This window comes from Canis lupus, chromosome 4 (genome assembly GCF_048164855.1).
Source record: "Canis lupus baileyi chromosome 4, mCanLup2.hap1, whole genome shotgun sequence".
NCBI classification, from domain to species: Eukaryota; Metazoa; Chordata; class Mammalia; order Carnivora; family Canidae; genus Canis; species Canis lupus.
In genome coordinates, this window is record NC_132841.1 from 29,118,890 (window position 1) to 29,144,989 (window position 26,100).

The 26,100-nt window shown below is 51.1% G+C and overlaps 1 long non-coding RNA gene across 10 annotated transcripts; it reads right to left on the bottom strand.

Annotated features, from left to right (window-relative positions):
• Positions 1-1,238: 1,238 nt before the first annotated feature.
• On the bottom strand, positions 1,239-24,296 carry LOC140632082 (uncharacterized). Of its 10 annotated transcripts, XR_012029610.1 has the most exons (10): positions 24,169-24,296; positions 23,267-23,373; positions 21,178-21,308; positions 16,336-16,467; positions 11,344-11,625; positions 11,002-11,201; positions 9,287-9,484; positions 8,750-9,208; positions 8,307-8,561; positions 1,239-7,614 (listed from the first exon to the last, which is right to left on the bottom strand). It is a non-coding gene; the product is annotated as an uncharacterized lncRNA (long non-coding RNA). The 10 variants fall into 10 exon arrangements; XR_012029608.1 differs by lacking the exon at positions 16,336-16,467; XR_012029611.1 differs by lacking the exon at positions 11,344-11,625.
• Positions 24,297-26,100: the final 1,804 nt, after the last annotated feature.

Sequence of the window (26,100 nt, forward strand, 5' to 3'; positions counted from 1 at the left end):
GTAAGAGATTGTTTACGAAAGTGGGGCCAGCATGCAGGAAGCCCTGAATGCCGTGGTGCTTGCAAAGGCTGGTGGGAGCCGAGAGGCCTCCCCACAGCAGGTCTGCAGGTGCAGGAGGAGGGCGGGTAGGACAGCAGGGACAGCAGCCAGGGCTGGGAGGTGATGGCTGCCGTGTAGACGGCAACTCCCAGGCCCCAGCGGAGGAAGGCCCGGGCGCCCCAGCTGCGCTTTCATCCCCGCTGCGGTCTCCTCCTTGAGCGGCCCATGGCCGAGCTCAGCGTGGGCTTGCTGGAGCACACACGCTCCACCCAGGCAGGCCCCCCCCCCCCGAGGGGAGGCGAGAGCAGGCCCGAGGGACAAACAGGTGCCATCCAGGGCCACATAGCACAGGGGGCCTGTCGGAACCCCCTCCACCCTCCGGGTTTTGCCCCTGCAGCAGACAAGGCCGTAATGGGACCCGCGCTCGAGAGAGTGCCACATTCAGCCTGTCAGGGGGTTATTGTAAAAGGAGATTTAGTCTCTTTTTTGTGAGTAAAACAATGAAACCTCCATAATTGTTCCAGGAGAAATAAACATGCCAAAATATTTAAGTACTAATAAAACTTAAGAATTATCCCAGCATATTTAAATATAGATGTATTTTTATGGCTGGCAATGAAGGCAATTGCCAGCAGAATGCATTTCATCCCAGCCATTTGCTCCTCACTGCCCACCCCTCCTTCGAGGCCTTGGGGGGTGGTGGATGGGGGTGTGGATGGAGTGGGTGTGGAGCCTTCCCGGGGTGATGGGAGAGGCTCCCCTCTCTGGCCGGCGAGCCGCAACCGTCACTGAGCTGCCTCCGGGACACGAGGCACTGCACACCACTCTGCAGGGCTGCCCCCACCTTAGGCCACCCGAGGTCCATGGGCGTCCTTCCCATCCGACTGACATGACAGCCGAGGCCCAAGGGGCAGGAGGGGGCAGTGAGTTGCTGCAGGCTGTGCAGCAGGTAACTGCTCACACCTTCTAGACCACCTCTCCCGGCTGCTCAGCCCCGTAGGGCTGGGTCTACGCAGGCAGAGCGAGGGCCTTGGCCAAGTCCTCAGCAGCTTCGGAACAAGTGTCTCCGACTCCATGCCCACGCGGCTGCTCCCCGGCCCCCCACCCAAGCTGAACGCTGAAGCTTCAGTCACGGAGTGTGGACCAACCTGACCCCGGCTTCCTGGCTTTTAAGCTTTGCATGAGCTGTTACCCACGGAGGACACTCTAAGGCCCTGGGGCTGCACCCAGGCCCTGCCCACATCTTCAGCTCTATCCTCCCTTCCACCTGGAGCCACCCCCGCCCCCCACGGGACCAGACACCTGCTTCTCCAAACACAGCGTGCAGAGCCGGGCCTCTGTGTGGTGGCTCAGGGACGTCCCTCGGCCTGGAAAGCCTTGCCCCCATCCCATCTGACCACCCTTGTGCATCTTTCACAGCCCAGCTCACATACAGGTTTCCAGAAATCCCTCTAAGTCTGGGCCCACACCCCTTGCCGGGCACCCCTATCAAGCTCCCTAGCTCAGTGATGAGCCACAGTACGTTGGGATTGGCTCCTGATGGGACTCACTTCCCTGGATGCGGAGACCGAATCCTCTCCGTCTTTGCAAGCCCCACCCGGCATCCACTCCTGGCCACAGTCTCAAGAAGGGAAGTCAGTGGCTCCGAGGGCGGCCCACCTGTGTTAGCACCATGGCTCTACCGCTCAGTACCCGTGTGACCCCGAACACATTTCTTAGCCCCTCAGAGGCTCACCTGGAAAACAGGGGTAGTAATGCCCAGTGTAGACGGCTGCATGAGAAGTAGAACACCATTTGTAAACACCTGTGGCAGGAAGCCAGGCATGTGTTCCATAAATGGGGGTTGAATGTGCATCTTTGACCACCATGCCTTGGGGGTCTTAGTTTGGTAAGAGGACACTCACCCCTCACACAGAACTTTCCATCCACTCCCAGTCTTTGGGATCAACCTCCTGAGAAGTATAAGATGGACAGAGAAACCAGAGGCCCGGAGAGGTAAGTGCTCCACCCCAGGTCACACAGGAAGTAACTGATGGAGCTCAGATTGATTCTCCAGATCAGGGGCAGGTCAGGGGCGGGGTGTGTGTGTGTGTGTGTGTGTCCAGGCTGCTACTTCCCAGCATCCCTAGCTCACTCAGGAATGATCTTCGGTGAGGAAGTAGTGATGTGCTTGGGGGAACAAGGGAAAACACACCCTCTAATCTCCTCTGTGGCCCATGTCCAGTGGCCAAGAGGACAAACAGAGGTCATGTCCTCCTCTGGTTAGGCTTCTGGTTAGACCTCCTCAACCCGACTAGGGGTTGCCCGAGCTTTGGACCTCAATTGGAGAGGCTCATGGAAACCTGCCTCGAGTGGACAAGACCTACGTCCTGTGTTCCCCCTACATACACGGTGCTCTTCCTGCGCACCACCCGCTGTACTTATGGTTCTGCCTCTGCCACATGAGCAGCTGAGTGGCCTCGGGATCCTGGCCTAGGAGGGAGTCCTTTCTGAGCCTCAATTTCCCCTTCTGTAAAAAACAGGGTGTTTCTTCTGACAACGAAAAAACACCTAAAATTGTTATGATTGCGATTATCACCACTAATCACCATCATCATGGCCATTGTCAACATCGTAACAAGTACATTCAGAGGATGGATATCAAACCCCCCAGGAGCTTGATTTCTCTGTTGGAAATAACATCACCCATGTCCTGTATTTTTTTCAAAGAATGTTTGTGATAAAATACGTATAACACAACATTTACCGTCGTAACCATTTTTAGGTATGTGGTTCATTGGCATTAAGTGCATCCACATTGGTCTGCAACCATCACAACCATCCATCTCCAGAACTTTCTCATCTTCCCAGACTGAAATGTGTCCCCATCTTACACTAACTGTCCATTCCCTCCTCCCCAAGCCCCTGGAAACCATCATTTCCCCTCTGTCTTCATGAATTTGACCTTTTGGGGAACTTCCCATAAGTGGAATCAAACAGTATTTGTCCTTTTGTCAATTTTACTTGGGCTGGCATCCTCAAGATTCCCCCATGTTGTAGCACGTGTCAGAATTTCCCTGTTTTTTAAGACTAAGTAATCTCCCAGTGCCTGTATGTACCATATTTTGTTGACCTGTTCATCAAAACAGATGAATTTTTTTTCTGTTTTCTAAACAATGTCTCTATGAACATGGGCGTGCAAATGGCTGTTCAAGTCTCCACCTCCACTTATTTGGGGCATGTACTTGGGAGTGGACTTAGAGGATCGGCTGCTTTGAGGAGTCACCATACCATTTTGCACAGTGGCTGTGCTATTTCACGTTCCCCAGAGCGGTCCACAAGGATGCTGACGTCTCCACAGCCTTACTAGCGCTTGCATTTTCTGGTTTTGGTCTTTGAGTTGCTGCCGTTGCTCTAGCCGTCTTAATGGGTGGTTAGTGATGATGACGAGGGATATTGAGCATCTTTGTATGAACTTGCTGTCCCCATGTCTAGTTTCTCTGGGGAAACATCTGTCACGTTCTTGGCACGTTTTTTAAATGGGTTTGGTTTTGTGGTTGTTGTTGAGTTGTAACTCATGCTATGTTTTATTATATATTTTTTTTATTTTAACAAAAGATTTATTTATTTGAGAGAGAGAGAAAAAACAGGGTGGGGGGCAGAGGGGGAGGGAGAAGCAGATTCCCCACTGAGCAGGGAGCTGTATGTGGGGTTCTATCCCAGGACCCCGGGATCATGACCTGAGCCTAAGGCAGACGCTTAATCGACTGAGTCACCCAGGTGGCCCTCTCATGCTCTATTTTAACATAAAGTGAACTGCTCAACCATCTTTCCACTAGTAAAAGAAATTATGTGGGTATATGTATCAGTGGCTGGAATGCAAGCATTGAGGAAGCATTTCTTCTGTTTAATCTTTGCCAACACTGTGTGAAGTAAGTGGTACGACCCTTCTGTACGAGGACACTGAGGTTCGGAGAGCTTAGGCAACTTGCCCAAGATCACTCAGCCGGTACAGGATCCGCAGAGCAGGGTTTGGGACTTCTCTCCACACTCACCATTGTCTGTCTCCAAAGCCATGTAGCTCTGTCTCCCATGCTCTCCCCCCGACCCCCAGAAGCCGAGGCTCCTAAAACAGAGCACAGCCATGGGGAAGATCGATCCATTACTGTTATCTGTACTGAAGAGACACCCCCAGGTGAATGATGTAACCAGAAGGCTCAGAGCAAGGCCCACCATTAATCTCACGGTTACAAACAATATAGGAAGATTATGCTGGCCTCCAGCCCAGTTAAGTGGACATTTGGATTTTTTCCAAAACAAATGTGGATACTGTAAATACAGGTCAGCTGGTTTGCAGGAAGTCAGCATCCAGATGAAGCGGCATCTAGAGAGATTTTTTCCAAAAGTCCTACTGCAAAGAGCCTGGGGGCTGGATCATTTGGAGCATGTCTCCAGTTGTGAAATGATGTTTTTCATTCATTCAAAACTTCCTTGCTGAGGGGCTTCTGGGTGTTCAGCTGTATGCTGGGCATGGGCTCACGTGGGAGATGCTAGACGTAGAGAGAGGCAGTGAATTATGATTCTGGCAACCATCATCTGTTCTCCAGAACAGTCTTCCTTCAGACAGGAAACTGATGCCCAGAGAGAGAGGGTGGGATACTTGCCTGTGGTCACCCAGTACGTTTGCAAGTGGTAAAGTTGAGAAGATATCCCAAGTCTTTCTTGAGTCGTTTGACCTTCCTAAATACCAATATTTTTGGTGTGGACGCTATTGCATTTTCTAGGTCACTTCCTATCCTCAGAGTGGGTAGGACAATCCTCTGGCAGAACTGATGTCATATTTTCGGTTTCAAAACAATAAAGTAAGTGTAGATAAGGTTTCTATCTCTCTCCTTTGGGAACCCGAGGTTTAAGACTTATTCCCAGGAAAAGTTGGAGACCATGAGAAGGAAGAAAAGTGAGTGCTCATGGAACTGTTTGATTAAATGGCTCACGAATGGGACAGACAGTGAGTTCTTTTAATCTACTCCTACCCAGGATGTACGAGCAGGAATTGTCCTTCTTTATTAACACAAAACCCTGATGGGCTGAGGCTTTACTCCAGACCCTTTATAGGGGCCTTATTAAGTAGTCCTGGTGCAGCTCCCCCGGGGTGGGTTAGGATTTTGGCCTAGGGATGCTCTTCTCCCAACAAAGCTCTGCCCAGCTTTGGGCACAATTGGATGGATTCCACGTCTACTGGCTGGTTTCCCTTAGAAGAGTTGAGATAGGATCCATTCCCCTAAACATCAAGGGAGGACAACAGGGCAATAAGCACAGAAGGCACAAGAAGCATTAACTCATCCCAGGGGCTCTGTCCTGCCATTGCTGGCTCACCCTCAAGGTTCTGGCCACATCTCATGCCGGAAGAGCTGGCTGCCAGCAGCCCCAAGGGCTCCTTGACTGGGCTTTGAGCCTTCTCTTGGTGGGGGTGCCGCTTTGTCGCTCTGTGCAGATGGCTAGTTTCTTGTTCCCGTAGCATAGAACCCAAATCTTAATCAAGTCAAGTATGAATGCTTAAGATGTTTTCGTAGGAGGACAGAGGAAGAAAGGAAAGATGGAAAGAAGGAAGGAGTGAAGGATAGATCAAGAATTTTCCTTTCCTCCAAAATCCTTGATATGCATCTGTTCTAACTGCATTTGTTGGGAGCGACAGATGTTTTTGTCAGTAGAGCTTGACAGAGAGAGAGAGAGAGAGAGAGAGAGAGAGAGAGAGAGAAATCAGTGGTCATTTCATGTTTGCCAAGTGAATGAATGAATAGCATGGAGATTTGGGATTTGCTTACTGAAAGGGAGACTCCCTTGTGGAACCGTGTTGGTCACTGTTGCTAAGATCGACAGGGCTACGCAGACTAAGGCTTTGGTTTTAGGTCACAGGGAAACATAAACGAGCCCACGATGAAACGTTCACATCAGGAGGCCAGTTTGGACCAAATGTGGCAAAGTTACGCTCAGCGCCCAGTCTGTTCAGTGTGACTTCTGGGTCCCGGCCTGCCCAGGATCTTCTCTCCCAGTCACACTCTTAAATTGCCAGGGAAAAGGCTCTTTCCACGACTCCACTCTTAATGTTCAAACCGGGAGCATGAAGGGTCTCAAACCAGCCAGTGGCAGGGATGCAGGGATGAACAAAGAGAGGGGCAAAAAGAGTGTTTATCTAGGTGCCAACGGATTAACCCAGGCACAAGAAAGAATTAAAAAGAAAAAAGCTTTCTGAATTCAAAATTGTTCTTTCAATTGAAATCCTGTGAGGCCCTCCCTCCTGTAAGGGATAGATCCAGGGCTCCTGCAGCTTCCCTGCAAGAAATCGAGAGCTTCCTCTGACTTCTTTCCGCCCCCCAGGCCCTGATTCAGAAGAGGGAAGCTGGAGAAGCGGCCTGCAAACAGCAGAGGAGGCTAGTAGCCCTGCAGGGTGAGACCCGACATCGCGCCGCATTAACCCCACGAACCCAGGCCAGGCGGCCAGGCTGGAGCCATTAATGCCTAATGATGTCGCATTGTCTTCCAATAACAAACCATCTCACCAGTTGGTTTTATAGGGGACCAGCTGTTGTTAATTGGGGGAGATGAGCATGAAATGGCCGCTTTCACACCTGACCAAGAGAGCGGCGGCATCAAGGGGCAAATAGAAACGGCCCGCTGCAGGCGGGGGGCTCCTCGGCGCCGCCTTGGCAGAGGACAGGCACGGAGATGACAGCACGGGCACGGAGACGACAGCACGGGCACAGCACTTGCAACAGGAACGGCAGGTTTGCTTAGCATCCTGCCCCTGCCCCCCCAGCAGGCACTTGCCAGCCGGTGCCCCCTCCTCTGGCCTTGGCCGGCATCTCCGGCCAAGTGAGGGGCAAACCCAGGCCAGGGCCCCGTGTCGCAGAGCCGGAGCCTCTCCTGGCCCCTGGCATGTTCCAGCTCTGCAGAGAGCTCTGTGGGCTTCTGCTCCCTGGCCGCAGGTGACCCAACTGGGCCCCAGGCCACCAGCAGTGAGCGACTCCGGGCCCTGGCTCGCACGCAGGGGTGGTTCCCTTGCCTTTTCTCCTCTGGCATTCCATCAGAGAGACACAGACAGACGGTGTCACTTAGCAGGGGGTATGAAGCCAAACGTGCAGGGGCAGTGCTGTGATACAGAGGGGTTGGGGCCCCCTTGGCCCAGGAGCAAGGCGGCATGAGCAGGAAGCCAATGCACAGGTGCACAGGGAGCACCGCATCCCTACATCCCTACCACGTGCACTTTCACCTCCTCGTCTCTGTGGGGTTCCCGAGGCCCTCACCTGGAGGCACGTTCTATCATCCCCATTTCACGGACAGGGAAGCTGAGTCTCCATGACGCCGAAGCACCCAGTGATGTTATGGAATGGCGGAGATTTGCACCAAATCTGTGCTCCTTTGACGACACCGCGCTCTCGCTGTTGGCATTTGGGGGCCACCACACACCCCTCTGCTGGCTGGCAGAGGCGGAAAGCTCTACCTCCGGGAGCTCAGTCAGGCTGCCTGAACTCCTGCAGATGGAGGGAAGCACAGGCCCCTCTCTCTGCTTACATTTGCCTTTATTTTTCAGTGTTGCTGCAAAAGATGGGAAAGCAGAGCATTAAAACATGTACTGTAAATAAACCAAATTAAAGTAAAATTGACTCATTTAGCAACCAGCCTCCGATCTTGCATTAGAGGCAATTGAAGAGATTTCACAGATTTTAGTAACCAGATAAGATTATTATATAAACAGACTTCTGCATTGAATGATGAGCCATATCTTGAGGAGAATATTTGAAATCAATAGTAATACAGACTGAGAATTAAGTAATGTGGTTAAGCACCTTTGAATGATGCCATTTTTAAGAGCTGATTAGAAATAAATATGCCAATTGCAGCAGAGCCGATCGCTGGAATAAAGTGATGATTAATCAATTTGGGCCCCAGACCCACGGAGGCCATCTTGGTGTCGCGAGCTTGGTGCTCTGGTTGGCCCGGCAGAGGCTGCAGGGGGCTGGGGCCTGACGGCAGCCCCAGAGAAGGGACAAGAGAAGAGATCGGAGTCCTTAGGCAGAAACACAGCCCTGCCCACCGAGGGGCTGGCCATGGCAGGGTGGGGAGGATTAGCCATAAGCTGCTTAAACTGCTCACGCAGGGCGAGCCGGAGCACAAGAAGGAAATTACAGCTGGGGACACTGACAACCCCGGGATTGCGTTCAGAATGGCCAATTACCATTCAACTGGGAAATGATTGGTCTTTTGGCCGCCCTGTAATCATCTCTCACCTGGACAATTGCACCGGCTTCCCGACGGGTCCCCACGTGAGGCGGCGGATGCATTCCACACACGGTCACCATAGTGATCTTTCCAAAGCACTGCTCAGATCCTGTCACTCACCTTGGAGTCACCGTCGCCGCTGCCTTCCTTTTGACTTAGGACCAGGTCCAGGGATCTCCGCCTAGCGTTCGAGGCCCTTGGTGACCAGCTGTCCCTACTCATCTCGTTTCTTCCTACTCCTGGTTCCTGCCTCAGGATGGCTCCTAAAGGAAGCTTTTACTGATGCAGGATGTACCCTGTTCTTTGTAGTGGTGTCTCCTCCTTCTGCGGGGCCCTCCCGCCTCCTCTATCTGCTTAAACCCACCCTCTCCCACCCAATGCGAAGTCTGTCTTGACTGTTCCCTCCTCCGACCCAAACAGGCTAGCAGCTGTCTCTCTGTCATCGCCCTACCTGAACACACCTTTTCCTGTTTCACATCAATGTCATTCACAATTTCTTTTGTATCCGGGAATATTTATTAGCCCCTTCGCCGTGCTGGGCACCGTGGTTGTCCCTGAAGATACAGTGGGGGAACACGGAAGTGGTCCCTGGCCTTCTGGAGCTCAGTTTCACACCAAGCATCTAATGTTCTCCGCAGCTGTCCCTGCTCGGTAGGCAAGACACACTTCTTGAATTCAACCGGCGGAAGGCAGGTGCTCAATGGTGATTGGACGAATGAATGAGAGATGGAACAGAGGAGTGAGTGACAAAGACGGATCAGGGAGAGGAGGTTGCAATGAAGCAGATTGTTGCTTGGCAGAAAGAACAGGGTTCTGAGAGCTGCCCAGTGCTGCCCTAGCTGCCTTCTGCAGGGCTGAGCTCCCAGGAACTAGAGGCATCCATGCGGAGGGAGACCATCTGTCAAGGAGGCTCCAGAAAAGAAGAATTGGCAGTGAGATAGAAGCCACAGCACTGTGGGCTGTAGGCCCAGCCCCGCCACTGACTCACCTTGTGACCTCAGGTAGAGCACATCCTCTTTGAGCCTCAGTTTCTCCATCTGTAAAGCGGAGACTTTGGACTGCAAGTGGTCAGTCATGAGCCCTTGGCTAACGTGAAGCAAGCAGAGGATACTTCTTGAACGTTGTTGAAATCCAGACAATATCTTCTGTAGTGGACTGTGAATTAGCGTTAGGGTGAGGCTATATCCTATGTTCGGGGCAGAGAAAAATATGACAAGTGTGGGACCGTGGGAAAAAAATTAAGTGCAAGATTTTGTAACAAAAGCATGATAAGTGTGAGAGACCCTCTGTGGGCTAGTGTAGGCTGGAAGGCTTCCTGGAGGAAATGAGGGAATTGCGATCCATAGGAGAGGAGATCTGAATCGCCAAGGCCATGTCCTAGGGGCCCCTTGTGGATGCGTTTTTACTCCACGTCTTCCTCCCTCACCAGAAACATGGCTGGGTAGGGGGCCTATTCAGACTCTTGCTCGAAGGAGGGAGATGTGGATTTTTCTTTGCTGTGTTTTATCCTTGTTTCCTGCCTTCAGCTGTCCTGCATCCCCAGGAGGCCCCTGGCTGAGACCCTGCCACAGGCAGGCTGATGTGGAGGGTGCACCCTGGCGCTGGCCCCTGTGGTTCTGCAGACTGCTCAGGATGCAAGTGCTCTGAATTAGGGAAGCTCTCTAGAGGGGAGCTGCTGTACCTGGGTTGGCCAGGAATAGGACGAGAACCCATTCCCCAGGTCATCAGCCAGGATCTGGGTTGGGGGGACCACCTAGGGATCCATCAACCAGGGATCCACCAGCTTGATGGATCCCAGGGATCCGGGCGGGGGGGGACCTTGGGGCTAGGGCCTGGGAACGGCTGCTTTGCTTGAGCTGCTCATCCGGATGAGGCCATCTGTGTGCGGCCCGCTCCTTACCCTTGTGCCTGACCATCCGTCTCCAGCATTCACAGCTCTGTGAGCTCAGGGCTCTGCTGGGGCTCTGGGTCATGGGCCCCACACAGGCACCCTCCTGGTCAGCTGCTGAGCTCTCGCTGTGGTCGGAGGAGGAGGTGAGCTGTGGTGGTATAAGGTGCTCTGCTTCTCCCCATAACTCACCTCCCCCTCTGCTTCCTTCCTTTTCAAGACAACCCCTGAGGCCACCAGAAAGACTCCCATAGATCACTCCAAGGATATAACTGATGGGGATCCTGGGGCTGAGAGAAGGCAGGAGACCTGTCCCGATCCCAGGCCGAGGTAGCCAAAGAGCAGAGACTAGAGTCTCTAGATGCCCATCCTGTTTGCTACCAACCACAGCGGGGGTGTCCTTGCACCTGTTCATCCATGGGACCTTTCTCCTCACTACCTGGGCAAGGACTCAGGGGCAGGGTTTGCACTCCTCCCAGTGCCCAGGGAGTCCCACGGAAGCCAGGACTTTCTCCCTCCTTCCTCTTCCTCTGCCTCTGCCCTGTGTCCTGGACCCTCTGAGGTTCTGCCGTCAGGCCTGGCTCAGCTCTCCCTGCAGCTCACGTTCAGGATTACGATCCCTGCACCTCTTGACTAGTGGTCAAATGCTGTCTTGTCACCAAGTTATAAACATGGTTACATGCTTCTTTCTGATTCTTTCTCTCTGGGTTGAGCCAAACAAGAAATATAGCCACACCCCCTGTTCCAGTTAAACATATGTGCTTTCTTCTCTGCTTCTGGCCACCACGCCTTGGCATGCCCCCAGTCTCACCCACCTTGCTGGAGTCTGTGTGGACAGCACAGGGGAAAGCTTGCCCTCTGCTAAAATTGCAGGGTAGCTGCTTCTGAAGCAGGGAGAGCATCTGCCGCACCGGGGGCCCAGCAGTAGAATTGCGGACAGACTCCTGCACGCTGGGGATAGGAGACAGGCAGTTCCTCTTCTTGCAAACTAATAGATTGAATGTAGCTGCAGCATCTGAGGGTCACCGCCAAAACACACCCAGTTACTCTCTCTTCTCCAGGAATCATACTTATTCAAGCTCAAGCCAAGGGGTCTGTTATCATAACAAATAATTTTTAGAACAATAGGCCTAGAAAGCTCTATTTATTGTACTGACCATGGGTGCCTATCTGATGGGATCCCTGCTCCATGACATCTTGAGCTTGGGATCTCTGGCCCAAGAAGGTGTGACCTGGGCTCTTTCCCCACCGACCACATTTCGAAGTTCAATTTGGACGACGTGGCTTGGCTCTGCCATACTGTAGCTTGAAGAGCGGGATTGGAAATTTCTTGCTGAACAATTAGGCCTGGGAGAGGTTCTTGGTGTCTTCTTTCCACTGGTGTTGGTTACAGACCTGCCTGGGAAGGCGAAAGCCTCTCTTCTGTTTTCTCTGCTCACCTGGGAGAACACAGTATGGTGTTTCTCAAAGCTTGGGAATCTTTGTCCCCAGGGGATTTAAAAAAAAAAATTCTTATGTTTTGGAGCATGATGGTGGATTTTCCAGCTCTGAACTTTTGAGTTTGAAGGGAGAGGACTATGAGGAGATTTCACCTGCTGATCCAAGGGAAGACATATATGGAGCCTGGAAGGCTGAAGAGTGGAAGAGCAGAGACCTTGGCTTTGGGGGAGCCTCAATCAGGAAGGGCAGCCAGGGATCTGTCTCCCCAGTGGCACCTGTGTCCAGGGTCATTGGCACGCTCCTTGCCACCAACTCTGGGCCATGCACACAGTCCTTTTGAGGTCAAGGAAGAGTCGGTGTTTCATATCTGGATGGTCACAGATGGGACAGGGATGGTAGCTGTGGGATGGGGCCGATGGAGCGGGTACTGAACCACCCCAGAAGAAGCCAGAGACCAAGCGGGGGGCCCTGGGAGCCTCACTCTGGCCTCTGGTCCCCCTGCCAATGCTACGTACAGCTGGGTGGGCTGCCTGGGAGGTAGATATTCTACTTAGGGCTTTAAGTTTGGGCTCCTTTCTTTCAATTATTATTATCACATTTATTTATTTATTTATTTATTTATTTATTTATTTATTTGAGACACAGAGAGAGAGGCAGAGACACAGGCAGAAGGAGAAGCAGGCTCCATGCAGGGGGCCCGATGTGGGACTCGATGCCAGGTCTCCAGGATCACGCCCTAAGCCAAAGGCAGGTGCTCAACCACTGAACCACCCAGGTGGCCTATTATTATTATTATTATTATCATTATTATTAATCCAATAAACTATTACTAACAGTTGACTTTGCTTCAGGTCCTGTGCTTGGTATCCAGAGGAGGAAAGATGAATCAGACACTGGCCTACATATAGGCCCCAAAAGAACCAAGGCCTTAGTGAGGAGCAGTCCAGAAGCAAAAGCATGAGAGAGAGAGATAGAGAGAGAGAGAGAGAGAGAGCAGCGGGACCCCGTGGGAACCCAAACGGGAACTCCTCTGGGTGGAAGAGGCAGGAATGGGTTTCAGACCACTGTCCCCCAGGAGCTGGGGGTCTCTCGGCAAACCAGGGAAGTAAGTAGCTCAGCACACACACACACACACACACACACACACACACACACGTTCCCAGCACTTGGTCCCACGGGAGGACCTTCCTGCCTGGTGCCCAGGCCGAGTCTCACAATAACGGCGGGTTCTGACCTTACTCCTCCAACACCCTCATCTTCCCCAGCTGTATAAACATTTGGGCGAAGTGACTGGGCAGATGCAATTATGCTGGGAATGTAGTCACGGCCGCACAGGGACACGTGTGTGTGTGCGAGTGACGCCTCAGCTCCTAAGAGCGCGGCCCAGCCCGGGGCTCCGGGGAGCACCCCGACTCCTGTGGGCCCATTGCTCAGTCCCTACACCTCGGCACAGGCAGACACGATCACCCCAAGGGATCCTCCGAGGCACCTGGAGCCGTGCAATCGTGTCCCAAAGCACACCTGCTGCCGGTGTGGGTGTGCAAGGGTAGAGGGCAGGCCCGGCCTGACCCAGTGGGGGGCCGGGGGGCTCCTGATGGGGGTTCAAAGCTCCAGCAGCCTGCATGCCCGTGCAGGAGCCCGGGTAGGGGGCTGCTGCTGGTCTCTGGCCACTGGAAAGTGCGAGTTAGGACTGACGTGCGGGGAAGCCAGTGGGCTTCGAGCACAGCTGTTAGGCCCTTTTGCATATGTGACTCAACTGCGTGTGAGATGTTCATTATTGCCTGTTTGCAGAAGAAGAAACGGAGGCTCACAGAGCACTGTGGCTCTTGGGGCTGCCAGCCGGGAGGGCCCAGAGCAAGAAATCGACGTTGGGCTTCCCTCCGCTGGTGCTCACCTCCGGACGGTCATTACAGGGTGCTCAGAGGGACAGGGTGAGGCAGGCAGGCTGGCAGGTGTAGCCCCAAGGGGACGCTCATCCTCGCGGTCGTGCACACGGAGGGGCAACCCCCAGGGTGGGGGCCTCCTAAAATGCGGTGCCTGTCATGGGTTCCACACTGGTGACGCTTCACGACCTCTCCAGACTCTTCCCCAGGGACGCAGAGAGGGATTGGGAATGTGACCATGATACCGAGAACACAAGACAAGGCGTCTGTACCTTTGCTCCACCGGGTGAATCCAGCCGGAGCCCCCAGAGAGGTCCACCGTCCATCCCTTTGTCAGGCCCTGGATCAGTCCAACCCTCCTGCTGCGTAAGCAAAGAACAAGTGGATGTGGCTCCACCTCTTTGGCTTCATTAGCGTATTGTTCTCCCTGCTGTGGACCTTCCCATGCCAGCGCTGTCCTTGGGGAGGCCGCACCTGTTGGCACAGGAGGTGCCAGGCTCCCTGCCCCACCATCTCCTCACCTCCTGGGTGAAGCAAGGCCTTCCCCTCCAGCTCCTCTCTAGGTTTCTAGGCCAGATCCTTGAAACCAGCCCCAGTCAGCGAGGAGAAATAATGGCCCCTGTGGTGTTCCTGGAGGTGGCATGAACTCCTGTCTTGAGTTGCTAAAGATGTCCCAACTGTGATGGTGGCCGGTGATGGTAACGCCCATGGCACACCAGGTGTGCACCAGGTGCAGTCCGTGAAATGCTCCCGCTTGGCAAGAGAGGCCAGGTGAAAGGCCTGGTCCTTCTGTGGAACGAGCCCCGTGCGTTGCTCGAATGACATTTTTGGTTCTTCACGATTCCAGGGAACAGCTGTGGCATCCCGGTGAAGGAAAAAAGCAAGTCGCAGAATAGCACACAAACCAGAATGTGATAGTGTTCAATGCACCCGCGATAATGCTCTCTTCTTTTTCTGGGTGTTTATTTACATGTGTAAATACAGAAGGAAAGTTCTAGAAGAATAACTAGACTCAGTGACCCCTTATGGAGGAGGGGGTAGTCATTGGGTGGGAGGCGTGGGGACCAAATGGAATTCGAGTCTCATCTATATAACATTTTGATTTTCTATAAGGCACAAGTATCCTCATACCCTTGATGCAATTAAAATTAATTTGTAAATGACAGAAAATGGCAAAATTGAAATAGGCACCGGGACATACAGGGGACTTCAAGTCTGAGGGCGAAGCCGCTGTCTGTTGGTTTGTTGCCCCCAAAACGCTGGGAAGTTCGCTGTAGCTTTGGTAGTAGTTTCTCTAAAGGGCCCAGGTCCCCCAGCACGAGGAATAGAGGCTTTTTCCCTAAGTATGTATTTGTTTCCTCCTGACAAAGTAACATATATCCACTGCAGACAATTTGCAAACTATAGAAAAGTATAGAAAGGAGAAGGAAAATCCCTTGTAATCCGCACACAGAGTTATAATCATGGTTAACGTTTCCACACAGGGTCGAAGGTGGATTTAGACACGCCTGGCGTCACACCCTGCCACTTTAGTTCTCCAGCTGTGAAAGGGGAAGATAAGACCCACGTCACCGGGTGAGGACCGAACTAACCGCGAGAGCTCTGTGGCACGTTCCGCGGAGCCCTCAGTAAATACCAGGGCTCACTTCGTGGCAGTTGGCAGGATCTGCCTATATTTTTTTTCCACCCAACTGGGATCATACAATATATACAGTGTGATACATTTCCTTTTTCTTTGACCGCATAAACGTGCGATTTTAACATGGGCCGTCCCGAGTCCTTGGGTGGGGTGGGGGGACCCGTGCATCGCCCTGCGCAGACCTGTGGGGCGTGGGGCTGGCAGTGAAAAAGCGAGCTCATTGTCCGGCCATGCCCTTGCTCTAAAGCTTCCCACGGCTCCCTGCTGCCCTCCGTGTAAATCTGATCCCTCACGTGGTGTCTGGCGCCTTCGGGGTCTGGCCCTGCTTTTTCCTGTCTGTTTAGCCAGCTCCACTCCGCATCGGTGAGTCACCCCGACACCTCCAGCATCCACCCCACATCTAGAGAATCCGCCTTTACTCCTGGCGCTCGTCCGAACGTCGTCTCTCCATCGAGGCCCCCTGACCTCACCGTTCGGGTCACCGTGACCCCAGCAGTCTCTTGCTTCCCGGAGCACGGGTGTGGATCAGACTAGTCGGTCTACCTCATTAACTGTTCTGGGCTCATCTGTCACCAACTAGGTTGCTTGCCCCTCGGGGCTGGGGTCTCCTGCTCTGCCAACGTTCTTGAATTCTAAAAGTTACTAGCATGGTGCTGAGCACGTGGGCGACACCCACGTACGTGCTGGCAGGTGTTTCTGCACCAGCTAATGAGTGAGCAGGTGTTTTTTGTGTGTTTGTTGGTTTTCCTAACCCCAGGAACATCTCCTGGCTGGGTCAGCTGTCAACGGATAAACACAGAGACCTTGATCCACGGTGTGCCTGTCCGTCATTTTTGTCTCTCCAGGCCCGAGCCCCCTTTCTTTCTGAAGCATTTTCCCATTCTCTCCCCGTGTATTTATAAGGAGGGTCCACCCTGGTTTAGAGCCAGGACTCCACTCCCGGCCCCAGGGATGGATTCAGGATGGATACAGAACCTACGCCATCCAATGAAATATAATCCTGGAACTTTTGCTGGAAAAAAAAAGTGGGGGTTGGAGAAATGAAGACCTTCTTCTGCTAGTCTTTTGTTTTTAGGAGGTAGGGGACTCTGGAGCTGCCAAGAGCCACCCCCACATGGAGGAATCCGGCCTGCCGGCAGAGCCGTTACTGAGGACAACAGTCAAGGCATGGAGGGAGATTGACTTACTGGTATCAGATGGTGGTATTAAAAGCCTGGGTCCAGCCACACCTGCAACCAAGCCCTGTCCCTGTACTTTCGGCTTATAGAAGTCAGAATGCTTTTTCTCCTTAAACCACTTTGGCTCAGGTTTTCTGGCACCTACGACACAAAGATTTGAAGCTCAAACCCTCAGTCTCTTGTTCCAAAACATCTCTTATCTGAGCTCCTTTTTAATAGAAACTGAGCACACAGAAGCTATAAGGCACCCTGGAACCCAGGTACATCCTCCTGTTCTTATCTGCGCTGCATGACCACAATCTGGAGATGATGAACCCGAGTCCTAGAGAAGCTGGGCAATTCTTACAAGACTGCACAGGGCGCTGTGGACAGAGCTGGGCCCCCGTGCATCCCAGGACAGAGCTGTGCTCCTCTCTCGAGCCTCTTGAAAGGATGCTGTGTGCACAGCTGTGCTCCATCAGGGCTGCAGAGCTCAGGAAAGCACAGTGGTTATTCGTGCCACAAGGGCTTCCTTGGGTAGCCATGGGGAAGCGGAAGCAGTGCAAACAGCCTGCCTCCTATGTGCTCCAAGAAGCTCAAGGGAGCCATGATTTTATTGCTTATTTGACTGCTTCAAAATAGCAGACGATCTCCTCCTGAGTGCCAGAAACATTGAGCCTGGCCCGTAGGCTCTCAGTGCAAGGAGCACCCAACAGCACCTGCTCCAGCTCCACAGGCCCACCTGTTCAACAGGTAGCCCTAAAGCATCATGGTCACATACCACTGTGAACACCTTTCCCAGTGGGGAGTGGTAACCTCAGGAGCACAAATCACCACCCCAACATTTCCTAACTTCCAAGGGGGCCACCCGTGGAACTCATTCCTGCTAAGCTTGGATACAGTCTCAGTCTCTTTCTCAAGGAGGCTCTAAGGAGCCATTACCAATGTTTTTTTTAAAGATTTATTTATTTATTTATTTATTTATTTATTTATTTATTTGAGAGAGAGAGAAAATGTGCACAGGTGCCAGAGAGAGAGTGGGGGAGGGGCTGAGGGCGAGGGAGAGAGAGAGAATCCCCAGCAGACTCCTCATTGAGCACACAGTCCGACCCCAGGGCTCCTTCCCACAACCCCGAGATCATGACCTGAGCTGAAATCAAGAGTCACATGTTCAATCAACTGAGCCCCCCAGGCGCCCCCAGCCACTATCAACGTTCTAAGAGTCTGAAGCAAGGCCCAACACTGGGCTGTTGGAAAGGATTTCTGATGGGGACCCCTGTGCCACGCAGTGCAGTCACTCAACACATAGAGATTCTGATAGGAACTTGGCAGAGGTAAACCAGCAGGCATTTGGTCAGAGAAAATGATCAGCCAAAGGTCATGCAGAATTAGTGGCAGATATGGGTCTCCTGAACCAGGGACAATGTACTCCCCACTTCTCTGCAGGGTCTCAGAGGTTACCTGTGGCCCACAGCTGAACGGATCCTCCCTCTGGGGCCAGTGCTTACGTAGCTACTGACATCAGCGAAACTATGGGAGAGAACACCATGTTTGGAGGCAGCCGCATTCACTTAGTATAAAGGACAGAATTGCTGCGATGATGCTACGGTGCCAACTGCCCTGGAAGTCAAGGGCTTAGGGCAGTAAGGATTCATTCTCATGCTTATGGGTCTGCAGATGAGCTGAGGCTCGGCTGGTCCCGACTGAATCCGGCCGGACGGGCCTACTTCGGGGTGTGGGTTGATTAAGCTCAGCTCCAGGCTGAAGTTGATCTCCAAAAGGCCCCACACCTGTTCAAACCAGAGCTCGGGCTGAAGGGGTGACAACTACCTTCTTTGGAAAGCTCTTCTCATAGCGAATCACCGAAGCACAAGAAAGTGGAGACGTGATGCCTTTTGAAGCCTTGGTTTAGAACTAGCTTATTATAACCTCCACAGAGGTTCCACTGGCCAAAGAAAGTCACCTGAACATCAGCGGGTCAGAGAAAACTACCCTGTCTCTCGGAGAAGAACTGCCACAGCATCCCTTGGTAAAGGCCATGGACGTATAATTCTAATGCAGGGAGGCTATAAAGTCTTGAGCAAATGATCCAACGGTCCCTGTGAAGTTTCAATTTCCCCCAATTCTCCCCCAGTCAATACACTGCCACTGTTCCCGTATCTTCTCCTCCATCCCTCTTTGTCAGAAATGCAGAAATGGCTTCCTGGTGAATTAATGGTTCTCAGTGAAACTCCTGCAAGGGGTACTTAGCTCTCCTTCTAGAACAGAACGAGTCAAAGGGCACCACCCTGCTTTCAGTTTCTCCTAGCTCCAGCCCATTCTGGTAAAAGATTCAGATGGATCCTTTATAGGCCTAGATTTTTGTCAGTCTGTACCCAACATGGAAGCTTTGGATGGCTTCCATCATTTACGGCATTGAGCTCTAACGCCTTAGGCTGACATTTCAGCCACAAAACGTTGTACTACTGAACCCAGCTATTACTGTCCTGGCCTAACTGGACCAAGTGCCTTTTATTCCTTGCATTGATCAATCCCTGTGACCTACCCCTAATGTGCCGTGCCCTTCTCCTTAGCCCCTTCCACTGGGTTGACCTCCATGCATTTTGTGTCAGTCACAATTCAACGAGAGAAACAAAACCCATGGCTTATGGAGTTATGGAGGTTATGTGGGTTATGAGAGGTGGCTAGACAAGTCAAGAGGCCATCAGGAAGAACAGGCCTCAATTTGCAGGCCTCAGCTGAAATCACAGTCCACAGGTAGAATTTCTTATTGTATGAAGCCTCCACTCTGTTCTTAAAGCCTTCCAACTGATTGGATCAGGCCCACCCAGACTATCTAGGAAAGTCTCCCTCAGTTAAAATCAACTGACTACGGACTTTCATCACATCTATTAAATAACTTCATGACAACACTTAGATTAACGCTTGATTGAATCCTTAGGAACCATAACCTAGCCAAGTTGACACTTAAAAGTAACCATCACAGTCCACCCCTTGTCAACTTGGCAGCAATATACATTTCCGGAAACCCTACATAATTGCCAAGAGAATAAAAAAGCTGTATTTCCACCTACAATGATGCGACTGTCTTGAATGCATCAGAAACATGTTAACCCTTCCCACATGAGAGGATGCAATGCTCTTTGGTAATATTCACTCTCCTCTTTTGATACCTGACCACTTAAATACACATGTGTGCACACACATTCATAACAAAGTAAGGAAGAAACCCAACACTTAACAATCTTCGTTCTTACAGCTAGTCATATGGTCATGACTGGTATTTATAACTAACTGTTTCCACTACCACTCCACCTTTGCTTCTCCCTAGCAAGTGCCTCAGCTGCTTGTCATCGTCCTTACCTGGTGGAATGACTCAGATCTTCATTCCTCAAGGATCTAGGTCATTAGCAGCTCTGCTTGAATTCGATGTGTGGTTTTCCATTGATATTGACCACAGAGCAAAGGATTACTGAGGGGTGCCCTATATTCACCAGACCGAGTTCTCTTTCACCTCTGGTGTATTGTGGCAACTCGATCTCCCCTTGGTAGTCAGGATGCATCACCCCCCAGTATAATAACTCCTTTGCCTGTTGATTCAGAGGCATGAGAAGCCCCAAATGGTCAGGATGGCAATCTTCATGTCTAGTTCAATGGAATCACTGATGTGGCTCCTGGCAGACGCGTTCCTCCCTTTGGAATGAAGACTTCTAATCCAACAGAGAATAAGATCACAAGGCAAGGAAGCAAAAGTCTTGCTAGAAAATCACTAGGGGAAGTAGTGACTGGCCCATTCCCTTTTCCATTCCTTTATGCCTGGACCTAAGAATCCTGGCAATGAGAAACATATTGAACACTGATTTATAGCATATCCAGCACCATGGAGGACATTGCCCTGGCCCTGCAAGGTATTGTCTGCCTTCCATTCTGCCATTCTAGCAAGTCAGCTGCTTCAGGTAAGTGAGGAACATGGCAAGACCAGTGAATTTTCTTGAGCACGGGCTCACTGCTACACTTCACTGGCTGTGGAGTGAGTTGATCAGAGGCAGATGTGTGGAATGGCACGCGGTGCAGTAGATAAGTCCAAGCATGGGAATTCCAGCAGAAATGTGTACAAGGAAGGCAAATCCATATCCAGAATAACTGACCATCATGGATTCCAATCCTACCTTGTCTTCAGCACCAGTCCAGATTTCGCCTGCTCCAGGAAGATTTTAGTAACCTCTCAGACTCATCTGACACTCGTTCATGCCACCAACACTTATTTAGCACCTTCTGTATGCCAGGTATTCTTCTAGGTACTGGAGAATGATAGCTTGTACTTTGATGGAATTCCTCACAGCTCCATGGCCATCAGTTTGCCCTCATTGCTAGCAGTTTTCTCTGCCCAGTCAGACTGTTTCAAAAGCATCATCCACATCCACAGATGTCCTTGCAAATCATCAAGGACATAAGACATCTCATGTGCTCAGATGTCTTTCCACTTGGGTGTAATCTACCTCCCTTTCTCTAAGACCACATCTTTTCTTGCCAGCATGCCAATTAAAGCCACTGTGAATGAGGGCAGGAAAAGCTGTGCGCCCCTCGAGGCTACCTATAAGCCATACCCCGCAGTCCCAGCTCTTGCAAAAGCCTTCTGAATGCCAGCCTTGGTTTCTGCCTCTCTCATCATCAAGCCTCTTTTCCTGCCTCTGAGCATCCACAATACTTTATTGATTAATATTTCTAGTAGCCATCAGCTATTGCACACCTACCATGTGCCGGACACTGCAAATTTGTCTTCTGATTGAAATCTCAGAGCTCTCAGAGATGGGGGTTCCAAACTACATTTTATATCTTATTTGCATTTGCACTTGGCCCCTAGAACTTCACCTTCAGAAGCATAGCAGGCCCAGTGGATCCTGGCTGTGCAGAGGAGGAGAAGAAACACTACAACAAGAGCTGGATGTCAACTGGATGAGTTGGGCAGGACTCTTCCTCTTTCTGGATCTTGGATTCCCAGTCTGTGAAGTGAGATACTTAGGCTAGGTGATGCCTGGGCCCCCCTCCCCATCATTATTATAGACTTTTAGGCACAGTACAAAGCCTGAAGACTTTTATATGCTCAGCAAAGCTTTGAATGATGATGAACTTTTGCATTCTACAGAGTTCTGATTTCCTCATGAACCTCCTTTTGGTATTACTCTTTGCTAGGAAGCTTATCATTGTCCACTCAATGTTGCACACCTACTTTGTGTGTGTCTGTCAAAAGTGACATAATGACCACTGTACTAGACTGCACTATTGCCCTAAGTCTTCTCCCTTGCCTGTATCCATGAACAGGACACACTTCCTCATCTCTTCCTCCTACAACTTGCTTTGGGCAATAGGATGGGGCAGGGGTGGTGGAGCCTGGGCCAAGGGCCTCAGAGGTCTTCCCTTCTTCTGCCTATATTTTTGCCCTTCTGCACCACAGTGAGATGGATAAACCCAGGCTAGCCCCCTGGTCCCAGGAAGAGGAGGGGGACCATGTGGCACAGAGCCTCTTCCAGCCAACCCAGCCTGGCTCAGCTGCTCCCAGCCAACCTTACAGACACATGTGCTACATCAGTGTTCAGTTACCTGCTGCTAAGACCTTCTGATTGCTTGTCACTTTGCATTTTATGACAGTAGCTAACTGAATGAGACTCTGAAAAGTGTTTATGAAACAGACCCTTGTATGTGGATGGGATTCAGTGGCGATCTTGGCACTACCTCCCCGCCATCACCAATCCTTCATGTAAACCTTGCCTTCTGGCTGCACTTTATACATCTCAGGGGAGGGGAGACTCTGTTTCCTGCCACAGCCCATGTCACATTTAGAAATATGGAGGTGCTAAACTTCTTTATCATGCGTCAAACCCTCGCCCCTACCTTCCACTTGGCCCTCAGGGCCGCATGGGATACATACAACCTCATTTCCTTCCCAACAGCTGTTCAGAGGCGTGAAAAGCGCTCTCACATCCTGCTCAGTCTTTGCTTCTTGGGGTTAAACATCCCCCCTGACTTCCACCATCTCTCATCCCGTTAAACGGCCCAGCCCCCTGCCTCCTGCAGCTTGGCCAGACTGAGCCAGCTCTGCCTTCCTCCGGTTCCACGTGGCCAGAGGGAGACACAATAGCCGAGGGTCGCTGATCAGAGCGGGGGCCGCGGAGGGCTGTGGCTGCCCTCGCTCCCAGCACCGCCGTCGCTGCCCCTGAGAAGTGGGAGCTCTTCTGCAGCCGCAGCACCTTGACCCAGCCTGAGCTCACCCCTGGCAAGTCCATTCTCACGCTGCCGTTTTCTACCACGTCTCTGCCCTCCTGAGACCTCAGATTGCCTGGTGTCCCAAGGCATTTGTAAGAAAGAAAATCTACGCTCCTTCTGAACACCCTTGCTGCTAGTGCTCCTGGGAAGCGCAGGGGAGGGGGCATTTGCAAACCAGCAGGCAGCAGTGCCTGAGTGATTGGAGGGGTTTCTCAGGAGCCCCCAGTTCCTGAGAAGTGGGAGTGGGTGCCAGGTCAGGTCAGCCAGACACAGTCTCAAAGCCCCTCCATGTCTGACCCTGCGGAGAAGAAGCTTCTAGGTACCTGCCGGGCCTGAGGAGTTCTGCAGGGATGAACCAGGCCCCATTTCAGCTTTTCCCAGTTCAGTCCCTGACACCCACAGCCCTGCCATCAATTACTTGGTCACTTGGCCGGAGCACAGCAGCGTCGTAAACCTGTGCACACCCTGGGTGCCCGAAGGTCCCATGCTGGGAGGCACAGACCACCTGGGTCACCAGCCGAGCAGAGCCTTGTCTACAGAACCCACTGTCGGAACCCTGGATGAGCGGGAGGCCCGTGTCCTAGCAGGCTGGCAGGCTCGGGAGCCCGGGTAACTGGCTGCGCCCAAGGAGGCCCGGCTGCTTTGGAAACACGCGTGAGGTGATCTCATGCCTCTTCTGCGGTGACTGGTTCATTACCTATTGTCCAGCCGGGGTATGGAGGGCTGGCTTCCTCTGCACCCTGGCTGTGTGTGGTTGGTTAGCTGTCTCAGTATCCAGGCCTGGGAAGCATACAAAAGATCATCCTGCCCAACACAGGCTGAATTAGTTTTCTATAGCTTGTCTCTCTTTGTTAAAGATTTTATTTATTTATTAGAGAGAGAGAGAGAGAGAGAGAGAGAGAGAGAATGAGCAACAGAGGAACAGAGGGAGAAGCAGGGAGCCTGATGTGGGGCTGGATGTCAGGACCCAGGCAGAGGCTTAACCTCCGAGCCACCCAGGCACCCCGTAGCCTCTCTCTTACATTCATGTGCTCAAAGGAAGCCCGTTACCTGTCCCGAACAGCTCACAATGGTTTAAGATCTGCCTCCCTGTGGCTTCCACCCATTGATCCTAATTCTGCCTCCTGCACCATGTAAACTGAATCCTTCTTCCATAATGAGCTCATCAGTGAAGACACCAACCATGGTCCTCCTTTGCTCTTTTCTTTTTTTAAAGATTTTATTTATTTATTCATGAGAGACACAGAGAAAGAGAGACAGAGACATAGGCAGAGGGAGAAGCAGGTTCCTTGCAGGAAGCCCGATGTGGGACTCGATCCCAGAACTCCGGGATCACACCCTGAGCCAAAGGCAGATGCTCAACCGCTGAGCCTTGCTCTTTTCTGAATCCAAATGCCCCCGATCCCTACAACTGTCTATGCAGTTCTTGTGCAGTTGGGTTTCTGGCCCCTCACACCCTAGGCCCCCTTCTGTTTCAGGAGGAAAGAACTTCTCTCCAATGCACCACCAAGTCCGGTGTGGCAGGGAGATCCTTAGGGAAGGAGTTGGACAAGGTGGTTGGGCACCCAGGGTGCCTTGTAAACAACCTCTTGAACTTACCTATTTACCTGGAAAATGTGATGATCGAGATGCTGTAGGAAGGTATCAGTGTGTGTCTCCAGTGTGATTAGTGATGTGAGGGTGACTCTAGGCCCACACCTTAACCATGAGTTGATACCAGCATTCTATTACTGACGTTGACAAAGAAGGTCAACCTTCTGAAACTGTTGCCAGGATGTATCCGCTCCTTCTAAGAGTCAGCTGTGACTCATCCTATAGATGTGGTTGAGGGAGCCAAGACCCCGAGGAGGTGCCTTTATCTAGTGTAGTAGTACAGAGCCAGTGAAATATATGTGTATATATACATATATTTAAGGAATTGGCTCATGTGATTGTGGGAAATTGGTGAGTCCAAAAATCTGATTAGGGAGGCCTGCAAAACCAGGAAAGAGTTGTAGTTCAAGTTCAAAGGCAGTCTGTTGAAGAACCAGGAAAACTAACACTGCAGATGAAGCCTGAAGGCAGTCTGTTGGCAGAGCTCTTTCTTGCGTGGAGGAATTGAGTCTTTTGTTTCATCCAGGCCTTCAACTGATTGGATGAGGCCCACCCTCACTATGGAGGGCAATCTGCTTTACTCAAAGTCTGGCAATTGAAATGGAGCACTCATCCAAAAACACTGTCATGGAATCATCTAGAATAACATTTAACCAGCCAAGGGGACACATAAAATTGACCCTTAGCCTGCCATCTAAGGGCAGGGCACATAGAATCCAGGAACTTACCTGGGATGCAATCATACTTGATTGGGATGTTTTGCTGAGGACAAAAAAAATAAAACCTTCCTCAGACCTCAGGGAGTGTCTCACATTTACACGATCTAAAGACAATGCATGATGTTCTCTCTAGCACTGATACAAAGAAAGTGCTTACAAAATATCACGCAGCCATCCAGCCACCATCCAGTCATCACAACTGATGTAGTGTGCGTACAGGTGCTTCGGTGGGAGGAGGTCCATAATAAAATATATATTTAAAATGTCACAGCATAGTGTGTATAATCTGGTAGTAATTCATAACAAAGATATGGGTTATATTCGTTAAGATATTAACAGTATTTATCTCTAGATATTGGAATTATGGGTCATTCTCTTTCTTTTCACTTCTATATGTTATATGATATTCCCATTAAGATCTCAGGCCACTTGCAAAAGAAAGCAATAAGTACATAGAAGTTTTTTCAGGTAAATAAAAGGATTTTTACATCGTCACTTCCGTCATCTAAAACTGCAGAAATCTCCAAAACCTATACGGCAGCATCCCATTTGTCTGAGTTATGTTCCAGCAAAATTTAACTAAACTTTTATGTGTCAGCCCCCATGGGTTTTGCTGTTGATGTTGCTATTTTGGTTAAAAAGTGCTTTCAGTATTTTTGGTAAGATTTAAGAAAGCACTTCATAAAAGCTGTTAAACACCATGCACATATCCGTTATTTCTAGAAGATATTCCATCTTTGGACATTAGCCACAATTAATTCCTTCTCAGTCATGTTTAGAAATAATCATTACTTTTTCAGCTCTCAGCTGTCACTTCTACTAAACTCTCAATTCTCTTATCTTTTGCTTTGTTTTGTTTTTCACAATAATTATGAGTCCAACAATCCCTGAAGGAAGAACTATCTCCTGTTCTTCTCTGGAGTGGCATGCATGGGTTTTAGAACAGCTGTTTCTCACCTTCTGGTTACTAGGGCCTTACTGTGCGCCAAGGTTTCTCAACCTCAGCACATTTGGGGCTCGATAATTGTCGTGGGCACTGTTGTGTGCATGGCAGGAGACTTAGCATCATCTCTGGGCTCTACCCTCTGCTAGATTCCACTAGCCAACTCCAGGCTGGAAGGGTCTTTATCTAGTGACAACAAAACACGTCTCTGGACATTGCCAGATGTTTCCTTGGGAGCAGAATCACCATTGGCTGAAAACCACTGCTGTATATCCT